The 18,420-nt window shown below is 42.7% G+C and overlaps 1 long non-coding RNA gene across 1 annotated transcript; it reads left to right on the top strand.

The window, feature by feature from the left end:
• The first annotated feature begins 1,015 nt into the window (after positions 1-1,015).
• On the top strand, positions 1,016-15,195 carry LOC125131652 (uncharacterized). The gene is made up of 3 exons (XR_007136004.1): positions 1,016-1,144; positions 12,585-12,753; positions 14,651-15,195. It is a non-coding gene; the product is annotated as an uncharacterized LOC125131652 (long non-coding RNA).
• Positions 15,196-18,420: the final 3,225 nt, after the last annotated feature.

Below are 18,420 nucleotides of genomic sequence, written 5' to 3'. Positions count from 1 at the left end.
TGTGCCTCGGTTTCCTAATCTGTTAAATGGGGGTTTTAATGATACCTACGTCTTGGGTTGTTGTAACATTGAATGAGATAGTACAGGCAAAGTGCTTAGAACAGAAGAGCATGGAACAGGATGAAGCTTAATAAATATTAGCTACTATCACAGGAAGGGCCCCTGGCATCACTGGGGACTCGGTGAATAGAAGCGACTCCTCATTAAGTGGGTGTTCAATTAAGGCGAACAGAAACCCCATTAAGAACAATAGCAGCAAGAGCTGTGTCCTGAGCCAGAGCTAAAGTCTGTGACCAAGGAAATTTTGCGGAAGCAAAAATGATGTTTTACCCCTTCGCCTTAATTAATAAACACACACAGCGTGTTCTGCAGTCAGGGGGAACATACACAAACACTGCACCCTGAAAGTAATAAAAAATTGCTTCTGGTTCTGGTCCCTCGAATCAATGAAATTTTGAGCCTTCCCTTGTAAGCGTGGATCCTGAGCAGGAACAGCCACGTTCCTGATTTTTGCATGCTGACAGCTAAAGCGATGTCACAAACCTTTCTTGCGACATCCCAGAAGAATGCCGCTTTTTCCCCACCACAGACAGACGGACATATGCTGGGTAATGTTGAGCATCTTGCGTGTTGTTTGATCACTTTTTTTTTTTTTTTTTGCTTTTTAGGACCACACATGTGGCACATGGAAGTTCCCAGGCTAGGGGTCAAATCAGAGCTGCAGCTGCTGACCTACACCACAGCCACAGCAACATGGGATCCAAGCCATGTCTGCAACCTACACCCCAGCTCACGGCAACACCAGGTCCTTAACCTGCTGAGCGAGGCCAGGGATTGAACCTGTATGCTCATGGATACTAGTTGGGTTCGTTACCGCTGAGCCACAACAGGAACTCTTAGCTTTGTGTTTTCTAGTTGAAGAGCTGGTCAGATGGAAGTCTGACGCCTTTCCCTTGTTGCAAGTCGACTTCTTTTCTTTCCTAAGCTTTTGTCTGATTCTTCCATTGACAGTTATGAGGCCAGTGATAACCAGCTCATCATTCAACATTTCCAGCTCTGAGGTTTGCGACCATGATATTACCCGTGGATGAAACTTCTATTCGAGAGTTGGCGGCTAGGATGTGGGAGGAGCATAACGGGAAAGGTAAGAAGATTTCAGTTTGATGCATCTGCCCTGAGCTGAAATGGATTATCTTCTGCATCTGGTAAATAAGGTGGAAGAGTGTGTTAGGTCTTAAGCAAGGAGCTAAACCGTGAGGCGGGTGGTGGGATTAAACCCCCTTCACCATCAGCACGATCCCTCCATGGTGTGTCACTTGGGCATGGAGCTACCCAAACCCGTGTTAATTAAGACTAAAGACGGCCCCTTCTGAATTTCAGACCATGGAATATGATTTACTCATTTATAAATACATTTAAAATGTTTAAATGTATTTATAAAGATCTATAGAAATATATTAATATCTATATTAATTTAAAGTGTTACATAATATATGAATGTATTATATAAGGTTTATGTGTTACAATATTAATGTGTTATCATATATATTCCCAGCACCTAGAACAGCTGCTGGCACACAGGAAGGGCTCTGCAAACATTTGTTGAATGAAGACAAGACCTAGAAAGAAAAAACACAGCAGGGAAGGAGTGAACTGCTCTGACCTTCTTTTGGCAAGGCTCGTTCTGGGTACACGATGAAGGAGAGATGAGTAAAATGGGGCAGAATGAGCAGGGCAAAAGCAGAGAGAGCAGTTAAGAGTCTCCTGCGATTGATCGGGAGGGAGTAGGATAGTTACATGGGTGGTTGTAGAAGTCCCATTAGGGGACCACAGATAGAGAGGGAACCCTGGGGAACTTTGGGAGACCTCTGTAAGTTAATAATCGCCCAAGAAATGTAAACTGGTACAGCCACTATGGAGAACAGTTTGGAGATACCTTAGAAATCTATACATAGAACTTCCATATGACCCCGCAATCCCACTCTTGGGCATATATCCAGACAAAACTCTACTTAAGAGACACATGCACCCGCATGTTCATTGCAGCACTATTCACAATAGCCAGGACATGGAAACAAGCCAAATGTCCATCGACAGATGATTGGATTCAGAAGATGTGGTATATATACACAATGGAATACTACTCAGCCATAAAAAAGAATGACATAATGCCATTTGCAGCAACATGGATGGAGCTAGAGAATCTAATACTGAGTGAAATGAGCCAGAAAGACAAAGACAAATACCATATGATATCACTTATAACTGGAATCTAATATCCAGCACAAATGGACATCTCCTCAGAAAAGAAAATCATGGACTTGGAGAAGAGACTTGTGGCTGCCTGATGGGAGGGGGAGGGAGTGGGAGGGATCAGGAGCTTGGGCTTATCAGACACAACTTAGAATAGATTTACAAGGAGATCCTGCTGAATAGCATTGAGAACTTTGTCTAGATACTCATGTTGCAACAGAAGAAAGGGTGGGGGAACAAATATAATTGTAATGTATACATGTGAGGATAACCTGACCCCCTTGCTGTACAGTGGGGAAAAAAAAAAAAAATAATCGCCCAAGAAAGCCATCAGAATGAGGCAGGCTTATCACAAATAAAAGCACGATACACGCCTCAGGTCATTACCCTTGGACCAGCGGCAGGAGTTTAAGGACCGACCTTCTGTTGATTTGAATAATTCAGCACCTTGACCATCCTAGTTTGACCTTATAGGGTCAAGTACTCCCTTACTGGATACGAAGGAGGAGCTGCTACTCAAGGAAAGAGGAAGAGGCACCCCCCACCCCTTCCCTTGGATCATAAAACCGTAGCCTACCTGATCCTCAGGGCAGAGCCTCCTCGCCTGCCTGCTTGCATCTCTTACAAGTGTCTTATCTTAATAAAACTATTTCTTGCCTGTCACTTTGTCTCTCACTGAGGCACAAGGAACCTCAGTAAGTCCAGACACCCATAAGTGATTCTAATTTTATTTTATTTTTTATTTTTATTTTATTTTTTTGTCTTTTTGCCTTTTCTAGGGCCGCTCCCACGGCATATGGAGATTCCCAGGCTAGGGGTCTAACTGGAGCTGCAGCTGCCTGCCTATGCCAGAGCCACAGCAAAGCAGGATCCGAGCAGCGTCTATGACCTACACCACAGCTCATGGCAATGCCAGATCCTTAACCCACTGAGCAAGGCCGGGGATCAAACCTGCAACCTTATGGTTCCTAGTCAGATTCGTTAACCACTGCGCCACAACGGGAACTCCATGAGTGATTCTAATTTTAAAAAACTGTGTTCAAGTCCCAGTCTGGCTTTTGGCTGGGTTTGAGTCCTGGCACATAGGTTCAAGTCCCAATCTGAGTTTAGGCTGGGTTCGAGTCATGGCACTTGGGTTTAGGTCCCAATCTGGGTTCTGACTGGGCTCAAGTCATAAGTGTTGTCTGTTTCACAGTGATCCAGAGTAAAGAAGGTGATGGCTTGATGCTGCGCGGGTGGGTATGGGGTTTTGTGTCATATACATACTGGTTGAATAGGAATGGTCATTACAGCCATTTGAAAAATATACTGCTTAAGAAGTGCTCTGGAGAGGAACTTTGGAAGATAAATCAACTTATTTTAAGAATAAAAAATAAACTCCTAATATTTGGTTATTTTAAAAGAACTTCCTGTGCACATGCAAAATGCCCAGCATTTATTCTCCATTAAGACATGCAGAGTCTATTATTACAGCCTTGATGTTTAACTTACCATCAAAGAGAGCAAGCCAAGATGGCCAGATCTCCAGTTCAAGAATGTTAAACACTGTGCACATTATGCCCCAGACTTAAACTGCTCCCTTTACTGAAGAGCATGTTCACAAAAGACATACCCTTTCTTCTAGAAATAGGGTGAGGACGTGGGAGTCATTGCGGTAACATCCCAAAGATGATAGTATGACATTTAAGAGGCAAAGAAACAGCATGGGATCCAGAGTCCACACCCTGACTTCTAGACCTAGTTCTGCCTTGTATCGGCTGTGTGACCTTGGACAAGTTACTCAACTGCTCTGGGCCTGAATGCCTTCACTTTATTATCCCTGATAACAGAGCCTGGCACTTGGCATGCATATGAGAGTGCAGAACTTTTCGGGTTTTGTTTCGGCAAGGAAGGCTGCTATTGAGATGCCAGCGGCCTGAATCTCTAATGGGGAAGATAGAAAGTCATTTTCCAGGAAATCGTTTTGTTCTTGGAAGAATCCTTCCAAAGCGTTTCGGTTGTGCCGGATGGAGGATGAGAAGAGCACCATTGCTCTGGAGGAAAGGCTCAACAGGACAGTTTCTTGGCCTAGAAAAAGCCATTCCTCCCCGGGCTTTTCCAGTTCTGCATAAGGGCAGAGGAGACCACTAGGAGGAGACGGGAGGGGCTGGCCTTTCTCTTTGTAGGTTCCACTGCTGGAACCTCTCTGATGGATGGAGGCAACTTGACAGAGGCTAGCTGCCAGGAAAACATCCTCCCAGGGGCCTGGGAAGGGAAAAGATACACATGTTTGTTATTATCACAGAGTAAACATCAATAATCACTAACATTTGAACTGCTTTACAGCCTTCAAGGCATTGTCACATGTATTAATATCATCCTCACAATGCCATGGTTTGGCCTGATTTCTCAGCTCGAGGAAGGCGTGTACCCCCTCTCCCTGTACATTTAAAGATGACTGCCCTGGGATTCCATCCAAGAAATGCCCTAAGTGCATGCCCAGCATCTATGAATTCAGATTCTCCAACACCAGCTTTCCATCACCCCACCTCTTGCCCTTAAATCCTTTTTCTCCCCCTTCTCACTACCAAACACTCCTCTCCCCATTATAATTCTTCCTGAGTCCCATCAGTCCAGTGGCTCACTTTTTCCCTGGCTTTGGATGTCTTGGGCTACATCCTGGCTGTTATGGTCGTCTCTCCTCTTTAGCTTAATAGTGGCACATTCACATCCTTCAAGGTACCTCTCTGCCAACTCAACCTGACTGTCAAAACCTTCCCTTGATACATCGCCCCATAAGCAGTTGGCAACACCCTCGAAAACAGATCCTGGGCAGTTAATTCCATCTGACCAATGAAAGCCCTGCCCAGATCCATACAACCAACCCAACGGAGGGGCCCCCACGTGAGGCCTAGTTCTCAGACCCCTCCTAAACCTATATCTTCACTCTTTCCCTCCTCCCACCAGTATACTTTTCACATTTAATTAGTTTAGTGACATCCAGCTGTGCAATGTATTCATTAATACATGGGGTATTTCATTTGGTAGAATAGAATTTCATCACATTCTTATCTCCTGGGCTGACACCCCACCCAACCCCACCATCATGGCCAGAATGGTTCTTTTCAGATGATTAGGAAGCAGCAGTAATAAGGCCATTCATCCTAACCCAAATCGAAATTTAGACCAAGGAGACGTGGCTGCAAAAGGGCCAGTGAGTAGCCTGAGCGAAAGAAATGGCCTCAGGGGGCTGGAATCTGCCAAACAGCTGACCAGTGAAATCTAAATTGGCAACAAGGCCCAGTCCCCATTTCAAAGGGGAAATTAAAACCAGGCTTTCTGGGAGGGCAGGCCCTCATCAGAAGGGAGGGGATGCTTGTAACCAAGGCAACGGGCAAACACCAACTTTTCCTTTCTCCTCTCCTCCTCCCCAGTGGCCAATCTCTGAACAGCCCTCCTACACTCGTATGTCTCAGGAAGAGGTGTCAAGAGAGGATGAAGACTTTTTATCATTCCCTGAGAGAATCCAAAAGGCTTAGGATGCCCCCAGAAAAAGGAAAAAAAAAGATAAAGGAAAACCACTACGGTTGCTTATACCAGCAGAGAGGCTTCCATAATAAATATAAGAAACCATTTATAGTCTTCTTAGACTGAGGTCATGAAGATCCTTCTAGAAGCATTAGAAATTCAAAATAATGTAAAAACAGATAGTCAATAGTATCTCACATGGATGAAACACACAGCTGCTGTGTGTGTTTTCCATGCATGACTATCTTGTGAGATAGATTGTACTGTCTCCATCATCAAGGGGCAGAAATAAGACCCAGGCAGTTTAAGTAACTTGTCCAAGGTCTGGAGCACAGCCCATGGCCTCCAACAGAGTCAGTCCTCAGTAAGTGGTTGTTAATGAACACAGCTCATGTCAAAACGGACCGTGGCTTGAAAGTCTCCAACACACATTCAGTTTCTTGCTGTCCTGCTCCATCCTAGCAGCCACTGAATTCCTCTAGGAGCTTCCCTCTTTCACTCATCAATGTAGTGAACCCTCAATGAGGCCCACTGTGTGCCAGGCCCTGGTCGAAGCACTAAGCCCAGCAGTGGGGAAGGCCCGGGCCCTCACGGAGCTCACACCCTAATGGTGGGGGCGGACAGCAAGAAGAAAGACGTCCACCAGACAATTTCAGATTGTGATAAACTGTCAGAAGAGAACACACAGGGTGATGTGTCAGAGAGTAACTGAGCAGAGGTGCCTGTGGGAGGTTTTTACGGGGTCTCTGAAGCGCTGCTCTAGATCATCCTGGCCATTCATATACACAGTCATTCAGCAGTGTCCTACAGCCCAGCAGTTCTGATATCTACAAGCTCCAGCTTTTTTATATTTGAAGTACAGTTGATTTACAATGTTGTGTTAATTTCTGCTATACAGCCAAGTGATTCAGTTACACATATACAACCATTTTTTTTAAAAAATATTCTTTTTCATTATAGTTTATCACAGGATATCGACTATAGTTCCCCATGCTATAGAGTAGGACCTGGTTTTTTATCCATTCTACATATGATAGTTTGTATCTGCTAACCCCAAACTCCCGCTCCATCCCTCCCCCAGCCCCCTTGGCAACCACAAGTATGTTCTCTATGTCCGAGTCTCTGTTTCTGTTTTGTGGATAAGTTCATTTGTGTCATATTTTAGATTCCACATATAAGTGATACCATATGATATTTGTCTTTCTCTTTCTCATTTCACTTAGTATGAGAATCTCTAGTTGCATCCATGTGGCTGCAAATGGCATTATTTCATTCTTTTTTATGGCTGAGTAGTATTCCATTGTATATACATACCACATCTTTTTTATCCATTCATCTCTCAATAGACATTTAGGTTGTTTCCAAGTCTTGGCTATTGTGAATAATGTATAAGCTTCAATTTAAGGACTGTCTTAAAGAGCTCAGATTACTATTAAAATACTGTTTGGATGGGAGTTCCCGTTGTGGTGCAGTGGTTAACGAATTCGACTAGGAACCATGAGGTTGTGGGTTCGATCCCTGGCCTTGCTCAGTGGGTTAAGGACCTGGCATTGCCATGAGCTGTGGTGTAGGTTGCAGACGCAGCTTGGATCCTGCATTGCTGTGGCTCTGGTGTAGGCCCCTAGCCTGGGAACCTCCATATGCCACGGGAGCAGCCCTAGAAAAGGCAAAAAGACAAAAAAAAATACTGTTTGGATGGAAATTTTTAATAACTGTTGTGCATGTCGCCGCTTTATTAACCACTCAAGTAAGGTTTTGAGGGCTCTCAGCTCATACTCAAGGGTCCCACTTAATGATGATTTTGTTATTTCCTTTTGTCTGTCAACTGCCATTTCTTAGTGGAGCAGCATTGGTAGAGCCCTCATATTTCTACTCAGTCCTGAACTGTGACCTGGAAGAACTTACTGATGAAATGATAAGGTCAATGGTCTTTGGTAAAACTGTTTTCAATTATCCCTGAGATGGGGAAGGAGGACAAGCAGGGAAAGTAGTGGTAGTAAATCCTTTTCTTTCTTGAGCAAATTACTAAGAGCACACAACTAGTTAATGACAGAGCCCAGGTAAGAACACAGCATCCCAACCAAGTTCAGGGCTCTTTGTACTCTACACCACAGGAAAATGTGGAGCCTCAGTGCTGTCATCCATACAAAGAAGAATTGCTATAAATGATCTGAGGGTCTTTCTGGCTTTCTCACTCACTGGCCAACATGGAGTCACAGGAACTTGGATTCACCCTCCGATGGAGACAACCAAAATCACTGACAAAATATAGGAAGCAAGAGCTTTGAAGACAGTGTACATTAAGCCATGAAGAATAGATGGAAAAGAAGGTGAGCCAATGATTTTCCTAGCTTCTGTTTTGAAAGAGCTCCTAGTCTGTGGGGCAAAGCTGGGGAGCCCAGGAAACACCCAGCTAATTTTCTGAGTTGAAGGCACAGAGCTGAGAATCTAAGAAGACTGAATGAACTAGCACAGGACAGGGGCCTGTAGGGGGGATAGTTGCACAGGAAGAAAACCCCCGAGATCCACGGAGGACTCTCCTTAAGTATTCAGCAGACACCTGATCCATGTAGGCATGTGAAAAGACTCTCTAAGGCCAGGGAAAGAGTCACTCAAAAGGATGAGCGGGAACAGCATACAGCATTCATACAGACAGGGAAAAAGAGCTACTCCCAAGAGTAAAACTGGAAAACTTCATAAATCATAAGACACTAGATGGAGTGTTTGGAAAGATCTTGCCTCAGGACTGGGGAATAGAACAGTGAGGCCTGAACTAAACGTTTCCCTGGTCCAATTTCATAGGCTTAAAAAGAAGATCTAAAGGATCAGATTATTTCCAAGTAACTTAACATGATCCCAGAAAAAAGCTCAAGAGTATTTACAGGAGTACAAAAATAGCCATCAACCAAGAAAGTAAAATCCACAATGTTTGGCATCCAATCAAAGATTAACAGGCCTGCAGCAGCAGGTAAATTTGACAAGTAATGAGAATAATTAATGAGTTGACACAAACCTAGAACTGACACTGATGTTAGAATTAGCAAATAGGAACTTTGAAAGTTATTATAACTACATTCCATTATATGTTATAACTGTTCATCGCAGTTAAGTAGAGGCATGGAAGGTATAAAAAAGACCAAAGAGTACAAACTTTCAGTTATAAGATGAATAAGTTCCAGAAACCTAATGTATAACATGGTAACTTAGTCAATAGTAATGTATTATATACTAGAAATTTGCTAAGAGTATAGGTCTGAAGTCTTCTCACCACACACACACACACACACACACACACACACACACACTCATGGAAGGTGATGAGTATGTTATTGAGTTTGATTGTGGGAGTCATTCCAAAATATAAATATATATAAAAACATCACCTTGTATACCTTAAAATATGTAATTATTTGTCAAAAACAAATATAACTTTATTAAACTGGAAAAAAGATCCAAGTCAAATCTCTTCTAGAGATGAGAAGTATAATGTCTGAGATGAAAAATACACTGGATGGGAGTAATAGTAGAGCAGATAATTCAGAAGAAAATATTCGTGAATTTGAAAATGTAATAATAGAAACTATCCAAAATGAAACACAGAGAAAAAAATTAAAACACCATCGGTGATCTTTGGAACAATTCCAAATGCCCTAAGACACATAATTCAAGTTCTTGAAGGACTAAGGGAGACTTAGGACAGCAAAAAAAAATTTTTTTTGAAGAAATAAAAGTCAAAAATGTTCTGAATTTCTTGAAAACTATAAATCCACAGATCCAAGAAGTTCAATGAATCCCAATACAAGAAATATGAAAAAAAAATAAAAACACATCAAGATACATTGTAATCAAATTTTTCAAAGCCAGTAAAAAGGAGATAAAACATTTAAAGTAGGATTGACCAACAAGGGGTTAATTCCAAAATATACAACAGCTCATACAGCTCAATAGCAAAAACATACAATCCAATTTAAAAATGGGCAGGAGTTTCCCGTGTTTCTTTTGTGAAAACAAATCTGACTATTATCCATGAGGACGTGGGTTCAATCCCTGGCCTCACTCAGTAGGTTTAGGATCTGGAATTGCCATGAGCTGTGGTGTAAGTTGCAGATTTGGCTCAGATCTGGCACTGCGGTGGCTGTGACGGCTACAGCTCCAATTTGACCCCAAGCCTGGGAATCTCCAAGTGCAATGGGTGTGGCCCTAAAAGACAGAAAAATAAATGAATAAAAATGGACAGAAAATGAAATAGACATTTCTCCAAAGAAGACACATGGATGACCAACAGGTACATGGAAAGATGCTCAACATCACTAATTATTAGAGAAATGCAAATCAAAACACAGTAAGATATCACTTCACACTGGTCAGATTGGCCATTATCAAAAGATCAACAAATAATAAATGGTGGAGAGAGTGTGGGAAAAAGGGAACCCTCGTACACTGATGGTGGAAAATAGCATAGGGGTTGCATAGAAAACTTAAAATAGAATTATCATATGATTCAGCAATCTCATTCCTGGGCATATATCTGGAAAAGACAAAAACTCTAATTCAAAAAGACACATGTACCCCAGTGTTCACAGCAGCACTGTTTACACAATAGCAAAGACATGGAAACAACCCAAACACCTATATATAGATATATAGATATATCTTTAGAAGATACATACACACAATGAAATATTATTCAGTCATAAAAAAAGAATAGAATATTGCCCTTTGTGGCAACATGGATGGACCTAGAGATTATCGTACTAAGTGAAGTAAGTCAGGCAAAGAAAGATAAGAATTACATGATACCGCTTATATGTGGAATATAAAAAATAATACAAATGAATATACATACAAAACAGAAAGACTCACAGACATAGAAAACAAACTTAAGGTTACTGAAGATGAGATGGGGAAAGGGATAAATGAGGAATAAGGGATTAACAGTTACACACATATTTGTAAACATATACAAAGTAAATAAACAACAAGGATTTACTGTATAACACAGGGAACAACATTCAGTATCTTGTAATAACCTATAATGGACAAAAATCTGAATCTGTGTCTATCTAGATATATCTAAATCACTTTGCTGTACACCTGCAACTTACAGAGTATTCTAAAGCAACTATACTTCAACAAAAATAAAAAATAAGAATGAAGTAGCCAGAGGGAAAGACACGTTCGATAGAGAAAAACAAAGAAAAGGATGATAGCAGATTTATCTTCAGAAAACAAAGAAGTGAGAAGACAGTAGAGCAACATACTTAAAGTTTTGACAGGAAAAAAAGTATCAATCTAGGATTCTTTTCCCACCATAAATATCCTTTAAAAACAAAGATGAATGCGACATAATATTATTTGATGATTAAAAGGAATAAAGTACTGTATACATGCTGCAGTATGGATGAACCTTAAAAATATGCTACATGAAAGAAACATGTTACAGAAGATTGGATATTGTATGACTCACTTATATGAACTATTCAGAATAAGCACATCTACAGATGCAAAAAGTAGAGTAGTCGCTGCCTAGAGCTGGGAGGGTCAAGGGGAGAGAGGAATTGAGAGTGACTGCAAATGGCTACAGGCTCTTTTCTGGGAGTGAGGAAAATAGGAAAGTAGATCATGGTTATGGCTGCCCAGCTCTGTCAATATCCTAAACATCACTGAATTATATCTTCTATCAAAGTCAAGTCTAGGGTACGGGAGTACCATCTCAATAAAGATTTTTTTAAAAGGCAAAATAAAGACTCTTGAGGATATACAAAAGATGAAAGAATTCATCACCAATGGAGCTAAACTCCAAGAAATATTAAAGGAAGTCCTTTTTCAGATGGACGGAAAATGATACCAGATGGAAATATGGAGGTACACAAGGGAATGAAAAGTATTGGAAAGAGTAACTACATGGTAATAGATTATGAAGACTTTCCCATGTCAATATTCTAAATTGAATATTTACCAGCTGCACGGTTGTCCATCCTCAGGACTCACCATCATTACTTAGATCTAGTGAGATGGGTGGGGCCGGGATCACACAGGTGAGGAGCTGACCTTACATAGGGAGAAAGAAACCTTTCCACTGCTAGATTGCAGAGGAAGATTTTTTCCTCCCCCCCCCTTTTTTTTTTTTTGATCATAAAGTAAGAGGAAGCATAGGATGGCAAAACAGAAAATAGATCTTCCTTGCCAGAGTGAAGTTCAAAATAGAAACCATGGCAGCTTGCAAGGATTTTTGTGGGTAAACATAACATGGAGATTTAGAATCACGAATAAACAGAAAAGTGTCCTGCTCAAGATTATAGATAGAATTGGGTTGGATGTAAGCAGTTATTTAGGCCAGTTGCAGTGGGTGAGATAGCTAATTGTATCGAGGTGTGTGCACATCTTCAAGTGGAAAAGCCCCGGCAGGCACCATTTTAATCAATGGATCTGAGCAAACCCAAGCTGAGAGACATTCTAGAAAATAGCTGGTCTTCAAAGGGGTCGAGTCATGAAGGACAACGGAAAACTGAGGACCTGTCATAGATTAGAGGAGATTAAGGAGACACGACAACCAAATACAATATGGGATCCTGGATGGTGATCCTAAAAGAGAAGAAGGGAATTCTGGAAAAAATGGTCAACGTTGAGTTAGATCTGTATTTTAGATAATAGTTTTGTTTCAGTGTTAATTTCTTGGTTTTGGTCAATGTGCTCTGGAATTCAGATGTTAGCCTTAGGGGAAGTTAAATGAATGTTAGGAACTCTTACTACTTCTTCAGCGTTTGTGTAGATAAAAAATAATTGCTGCATAAAAAGTTGTCTAAAGCTGTATTATTTATCAGGTCATCAGTTGGCCGGCAATCTCAACCATCTGGAACAGAACTGAAGTCCTAAAATGAAAGAGCCTTCAAACACAAGAAAATGAGTCATCGCCAAGCCCAGGCAATGATAATACCTGTATGTTGGGACCTAAACTTGATCTTGGATGTAACATGCCATCAATGGCCTAAGGTAGGTTCTTTTTTTTTTTTTTTTGTCTTTTTAGCTATTTCTTGGGCCACTCCCGCGACATATGGAGGTTCCCAGGCTAGGGGTCGAATCGGAGCTGCAGTCACCGGCCTATGCCAGAGCCACAGCAACGTGGGATCCGAGCCGCATCTGCAACCTACACCACAGCTCACGGCAACTCCAGATCCTTAACCCACTGAGCAAGGGCAGGGACCGAACCCACAACCTCATGGTTCCTAGTCGGATTCGTTAACCACTGCGCCACGACGGGAACTCCCAAGGTAGGTTCTTAATAACAGGTGGATCATCTTCCCTTATATAGGCAGCCTCTCCCAAAAGCTTGTCACGGTGGTGGCCGGGAAGTTAAAAGCCTAGTTGTTGTTGTTATTGTTGTCATGTCTTCTCCCTCATTCATTCTTTCAATAAGTATGTATTGAGCACTTACGAACAATTATACTCCAGTCAGCCACTTTTTGTGAGTTTGCAGGAAGTTTTCATTCTTGTTCTTCTTCTAAACCAAGACTCAGCAGACTTTATCTGTTAAGGGCCACAGACGACATATTTTAGTTCTTGAAAGCCGTATGGTCTCCGCCTTAACTACTCCAATCTATCTTCATAGCACAAAAGCAGCCATAGAAAGCACAGCAATGAGGGGGGACAGTGTTCCAATAAAACTTAATTTATGGGGAGAAAAAAAGATAGCGAACCAAAATGGGCCCATGGACTGTCATTTGCCAACTTCTGTCCTAAAAAATTCAAGAAATACATGAATATTCCTCCAGCCTAATATGGATGATAATCTCAGTCTCATCCAGAACTCCTAAATGAATGTCTCCAAAATAATTTAGCTTTCAAATTAGGTCATATGATGGACATGTGCTTCGGAATTTCACAAATAGAGTAGGACATTTTCTCTTGAACAGTTGCCTTTAGAAGTTTCTTTTTACATATCAAAATACTTAAGATGACTTAAGCTGTCAAGCAAAGGCATGCATGCAACCAGAAGTTAGCCTCTGGAGGCCTCCCTGACCCTTGATCCTTTTGGGGGTTGCAATTCGGCATCTGTGACTGGTCTTTGTTCTTCGATATTATGCTTCAAATGCAGTTCAGTAAAGCCACAATTACAGATTCCAAATGCGCATTCTCATCATTGCTTTTGAAAGGGGTTGTTTTAGAGAGCGTGGAATGGCTCTGGAAATGAACAGAGAAGGCAACAAATAGCAATCTAGTGTCTGGTTGCCTTTGCTCTGGGGAGGAGAGGCATTTCTGAAATCTGCCTGGATGACACAATTTGGCCTGAGTTACCTGCCCACAAGGAGTCAGAAACGGTCTCGCCTCCAGAAACCATGGGGGCCACTGACCTGCTGCCCAAGTCATGACGCTCAAGGTGAAACTTGACTCGCCCCTGCCAGCTAGCCAGCTCTTCTCTGAACCTCAGCTTCCCTCAAGCGAGTAATTTATAGCGATGTTCATTTTCACCTCACATTGGATGCCATACTTTTAATGGGTAGAGAAGCAGCTTTCACTACCATGTGGAAAAATAATGAAATGTTCTTAAGTGTCTGACCCCAAGGTGTATTCTCACTGTTAAGGCCCCATTCCATTTTCAGATTTACAACCAGAACTTGTAGGCAAAGCTTTATTTTTGGCTCAAAATACAACATTAAATAAATATCCATTTTATAGCATTCAAAAACGAGGAATTTCTACCCACACGTTGACTCAAGTTTACCATACACAAAAAGAAGGCTTTAAACCAGCCTTTCCCGATAGAAGCCGTTTAGCAAGATTTTAGGAATTCCGTGAACTATCAGTTAAGGGTATATCTGGCGGCATTTCACAAAAAGTCAACTATCAGTAGCTGAACCAAATAGGGGTTTGTTTTTATTTCCTACGACAGGCATTGAAATGTGGCAAACAAAGTGGAACGAGGTGCTTCCGTTTAGCGACGTCACTGTAGATCCCGGATCCTTCTGTCTTTCCTCTTAGCTCTGGAAATGGACAGAGAAGGCCCCAAATAGCAATCTGGTGTCTAGTGGCCTTTGCTCTGGGGAGGGGAGCAAAGATGTCTGTTGGCATCTCATTCCAAGTAACAGTTCAGCTGCCGTAGCTCCAGACATCTCATCCACTTCCAAGCAGGAAGAAGAAATTTCCTGAAACGGCTTCCTCCTTTTTATTCGTGAAGGAAAAACTATGTTGGCGGCCCCTCAAGACTCCTGACATCCACACACAGACTTCCCTTTGCAAGTGGACATTTAGGAGCCATACGACCCTCCCTGGCAGTAAGGATGCAGTGAGACCGTTGGCTTTCTAATAACCACGATAATAGAGGGTTGCAAGGAAGAAGGGGGTGGATGGGCATCTGATGCGCCAACTCACCTGGTCTACCACAACACCTCGTATGTATTTTTACAGTTCTTCGTGTGTATGTTTCCTATTTGTCAATAATAAAAGTATTTTTTATTCACAAAGTAATTTTAAAGTGTTATTGCAGTGGAGTTCCGTTGTGGCTCAGTGGTAACGAACCCGACTAGATTCCATGATCCTCCTGCGGGTTCCATCCCTGGCCCTGCTCAGTGGGTTAATAAGGATCCGGCGTTGCCATAAGCTGCAGTTAGGTCGAAGACGTGGCTCGGATCTGGTGTTGCTGTGGCTGTAGCGTAGGCCAGCAGCTGCAGCTCCGATTCTACCCCTAGCCTGGAAACTTCCATGTGCTGTGGGTGAAGCTCTGAAAAGAAAGAAAGAAAGAAAGAAAGAAAGAAAGAAAGAAAGAAAGAAAGAAAGGAAGGAAGGAAGGAAGGAAGGAAGGAAGGAAGGAAGGAAGGAAGGAAGGAAGGAAGGAAGGAAGGAAGGAAGGAAGAAAGAAGGAAGGAAAAATGTTATAGCAGTGCTAACTGAATTGTTACTGAAATCATTGCTTCTAGCCCAATAAAAAAAAAAAAAAAAAAAAGGAGTTCCTGTGTGGCTCAGTGGTTAATGAATCTGACTAGGAACCATGAGGTCGTGGGTTCGATCCCTGACCTTGCTCAGTGGGTTAAGGATCCGGCATTGCTGTGAGCTGTGGTGCAGGTTGCATACGAGGCTTGGCTCCCACATTGCTGTGGCTCTGGCATAGACCGGTGGCTACAGCTCTGATTCGACCCCTAGCCTGGGAACCTCCATATGCCACGGGAACAGACCTAGAAAAGGTGAAAAAAGACCAAAAAAAAAAAAGTTGATGTTTAAATAAATGTGATTAGTTTATAATCACCCTTTCGCCATATGGTAGGAGTGGGCAAACCGTGGCCACAGGACACAGCAGCCCACCACCTGTTATAAATAAAGTTTTATTGAAACACAGACACAGTCAATCATTTACTCTTGTCTGTGGCTGCTTTTGTGCTACTACAGCAGAGTGAGCCATGGCAAAGACCATGTGACCCCACGCCTAAAATATTTACCCCCTGGCCCTCTACAGAAAAATTTGCAATTCCTGACTGATAGGATATGCCCCAGAAGAAGCTAATTCATCCTGCAGAACGTCAGACTCATCCTTCAAGACTGATTGAAGTATTTTTAATGAAAATAATATCCCGCTATGGTCCTGGGGACACCAGCTTTGCCAACTACACAGACTGATCTGGTCCCAGTGTCTTCTGCACTGGGCCACAGGTTTTTTCTTTGTTTTAAACAAACCTTTCTCGTTTCCCATTAAAATAAGAAGATACTATGTATAAATCACCTACTTAGAGAAGAGGATTATTTAGCAAAACACTGTTCTTTTGGATTTGATTTTTTAAAACACCAAGCAATAAACCCACTCGCTCAGGGATCACTGTCATAGTCGAACCGATAAATTGCCTTGCTTTTATAGACTTTGCAAACAACAGCTTTTTAAGAAAAAAATAAATCTCGTCTCCATCAGGGCCAATAGGACGAGTCCAACAGAGCAAGAGGGGGCTCATTGGAAACTGATTCCATTGTGTCTCCCTCCACCTCTGTTAAGATCAGGACCCATCCGCCCCTCTTACTGTGCCGTAATTCATCCCGACAGCCTCTGGGGCTTAATTAATGGTCCTCCTTTCCTAATGGAACAGTTAATCTCTCCAATATTAACTGTGGCTGATCTCAAGTTCTGGCTTTGGATAACAATCCAACAAACTTGGATGTGAATCTCCAGAATATTGTGCTGCCTTTGCCAGCCGCCCAAGGTAAAGCCCAGGAGGGACCCAGACGACCCGTGGCCTTCCCCAGTGCCTTCCTCCTGCCCTAGATTCTGAGCTGCTGACCACATGGCACGCTTTGCAGTGGATCAGCAGTTGTGGCCGGCTTGGCCTGCGGTGCTGCTAATTATATAAGCTATACTTACCTAGAAAGTATGGGTGGTTTCTTATGAATTGGCTACTATGATTACAAATTAATTCCTAAAAGTAACCCAAAATGTGGGTTCCTCTTTTTTTTCACCCCAGCTCCTGCACTCCCTCCAAACAATGCGAATGCATGCAGAACAACAAAAAGCCATCTTTGTGGAAGCAAAGAAAGCAAATCCTTTTTCCTTTTGTTTTTGTTTATTTTGTTTTTTTGCTCACCTGCTTTGTGCTCTTGTCATGCTGTCTTGTCTAACAGCCCTGTGAGGTTGTACCTTACCTGGTTGATGGGGAAACTGAGAGGTCAAAGGATTTGTCCAAGTCTCCAGAGATAAGTGCCTTCACCAGGCACTGTCCTATTCCAAAAGCCACTTTGGGATCATGAGATGACAAACTCAAGGACTCAGAGTCCACCTATGCACCTTGGATCTCTTGGGCCCTGGGCCTTTTAGCCAGCCTGGTCTGCCCATGCTGGGGCCCAGAAAGCCCATGATCCTGAATTCACAAAAGGAGCCAAGAATCCAAGCGTACATAGCCCAGGGGAGGCCTGCAGCTGGAGCAGGGGAGGGTCACAAAAAGAATTCAAGACCCCGGTCTCACCACTTCCAATTCTTTCTTTCTTTCTTTTTTTTTTTTTTTTTTGGCTTTTTAGGGCTGCACCCGAGGCATATGGAGGTTCCCAGGCTAGGGGTAGAATCAGAATCAGACCCCCTACACCACAGCCACAGCAATGCAGGATCCGAGCCACATCTGCAACATACACCACAGCTCATGGCAACACCGGGTTCCTAACCCACTGTGCGAGGCCAGGGATGGAACCCGAATCCTCATGGATCCTAGGTGGGTTCGTTAACTGCTGAGCCATGAAGGGAACTCCCACATGCAATTCTTTGGTTCTCATCAACTTCACAATCACTTACAGGGCTATTAACTATGCTGCTCAGGGAGCCACTCAATTCGGCTCTCAACGCCTGAAGCAGACAGTGTCCCTGCCAAAGCCGGATTCTTTCAGGTCGGTTTTATACTCGTTTTATACATTTATCCCCAGCTTCTGTGTGCTTTGCTTCTAACTGCTCTTACCTACAGCTTTCTTCAGGGAAATACTCTTGAACCCCTGAGCCAATATGCCCTGTGTACAAAGAGCTAGAAGTTCCCGGAGGTTTAAATCCTCTCCAGGTGGCCTGTAGCCAGGTGGGGGGTTGGAAAGCCCAGCTCTGTTGCCTTGAGGTAGGACAAATTCTCAAGATGTCATTTATGCTCCAGAGATTCCTGCAGGGTCAGGCTGAGCCTAGAACATTCCCTTGGAATCAGCCCCTTCATCCAG

The sequence above is a fragment of the Phacochoerus africanus genome, chromosome 7, assembly GCF_016906955.1.
Source record: "Phacochoerus africanus isolate WHEZ1 chromosome 7, ROS_Pafr_v1, whole genome shotgun sequence".
Taxonomy (NCBI): Eukaryota; Metazoa; Chordata; class Mammalia; order Artiodactyla; family Suidae; genus Phacochoerus; species Phacochoerus africanus.
The sequence above is the reverse complement of the archived record's forward strand: the minus strand, read 5'-3'. Positions and strand labels throughout refer to the sequence as shown.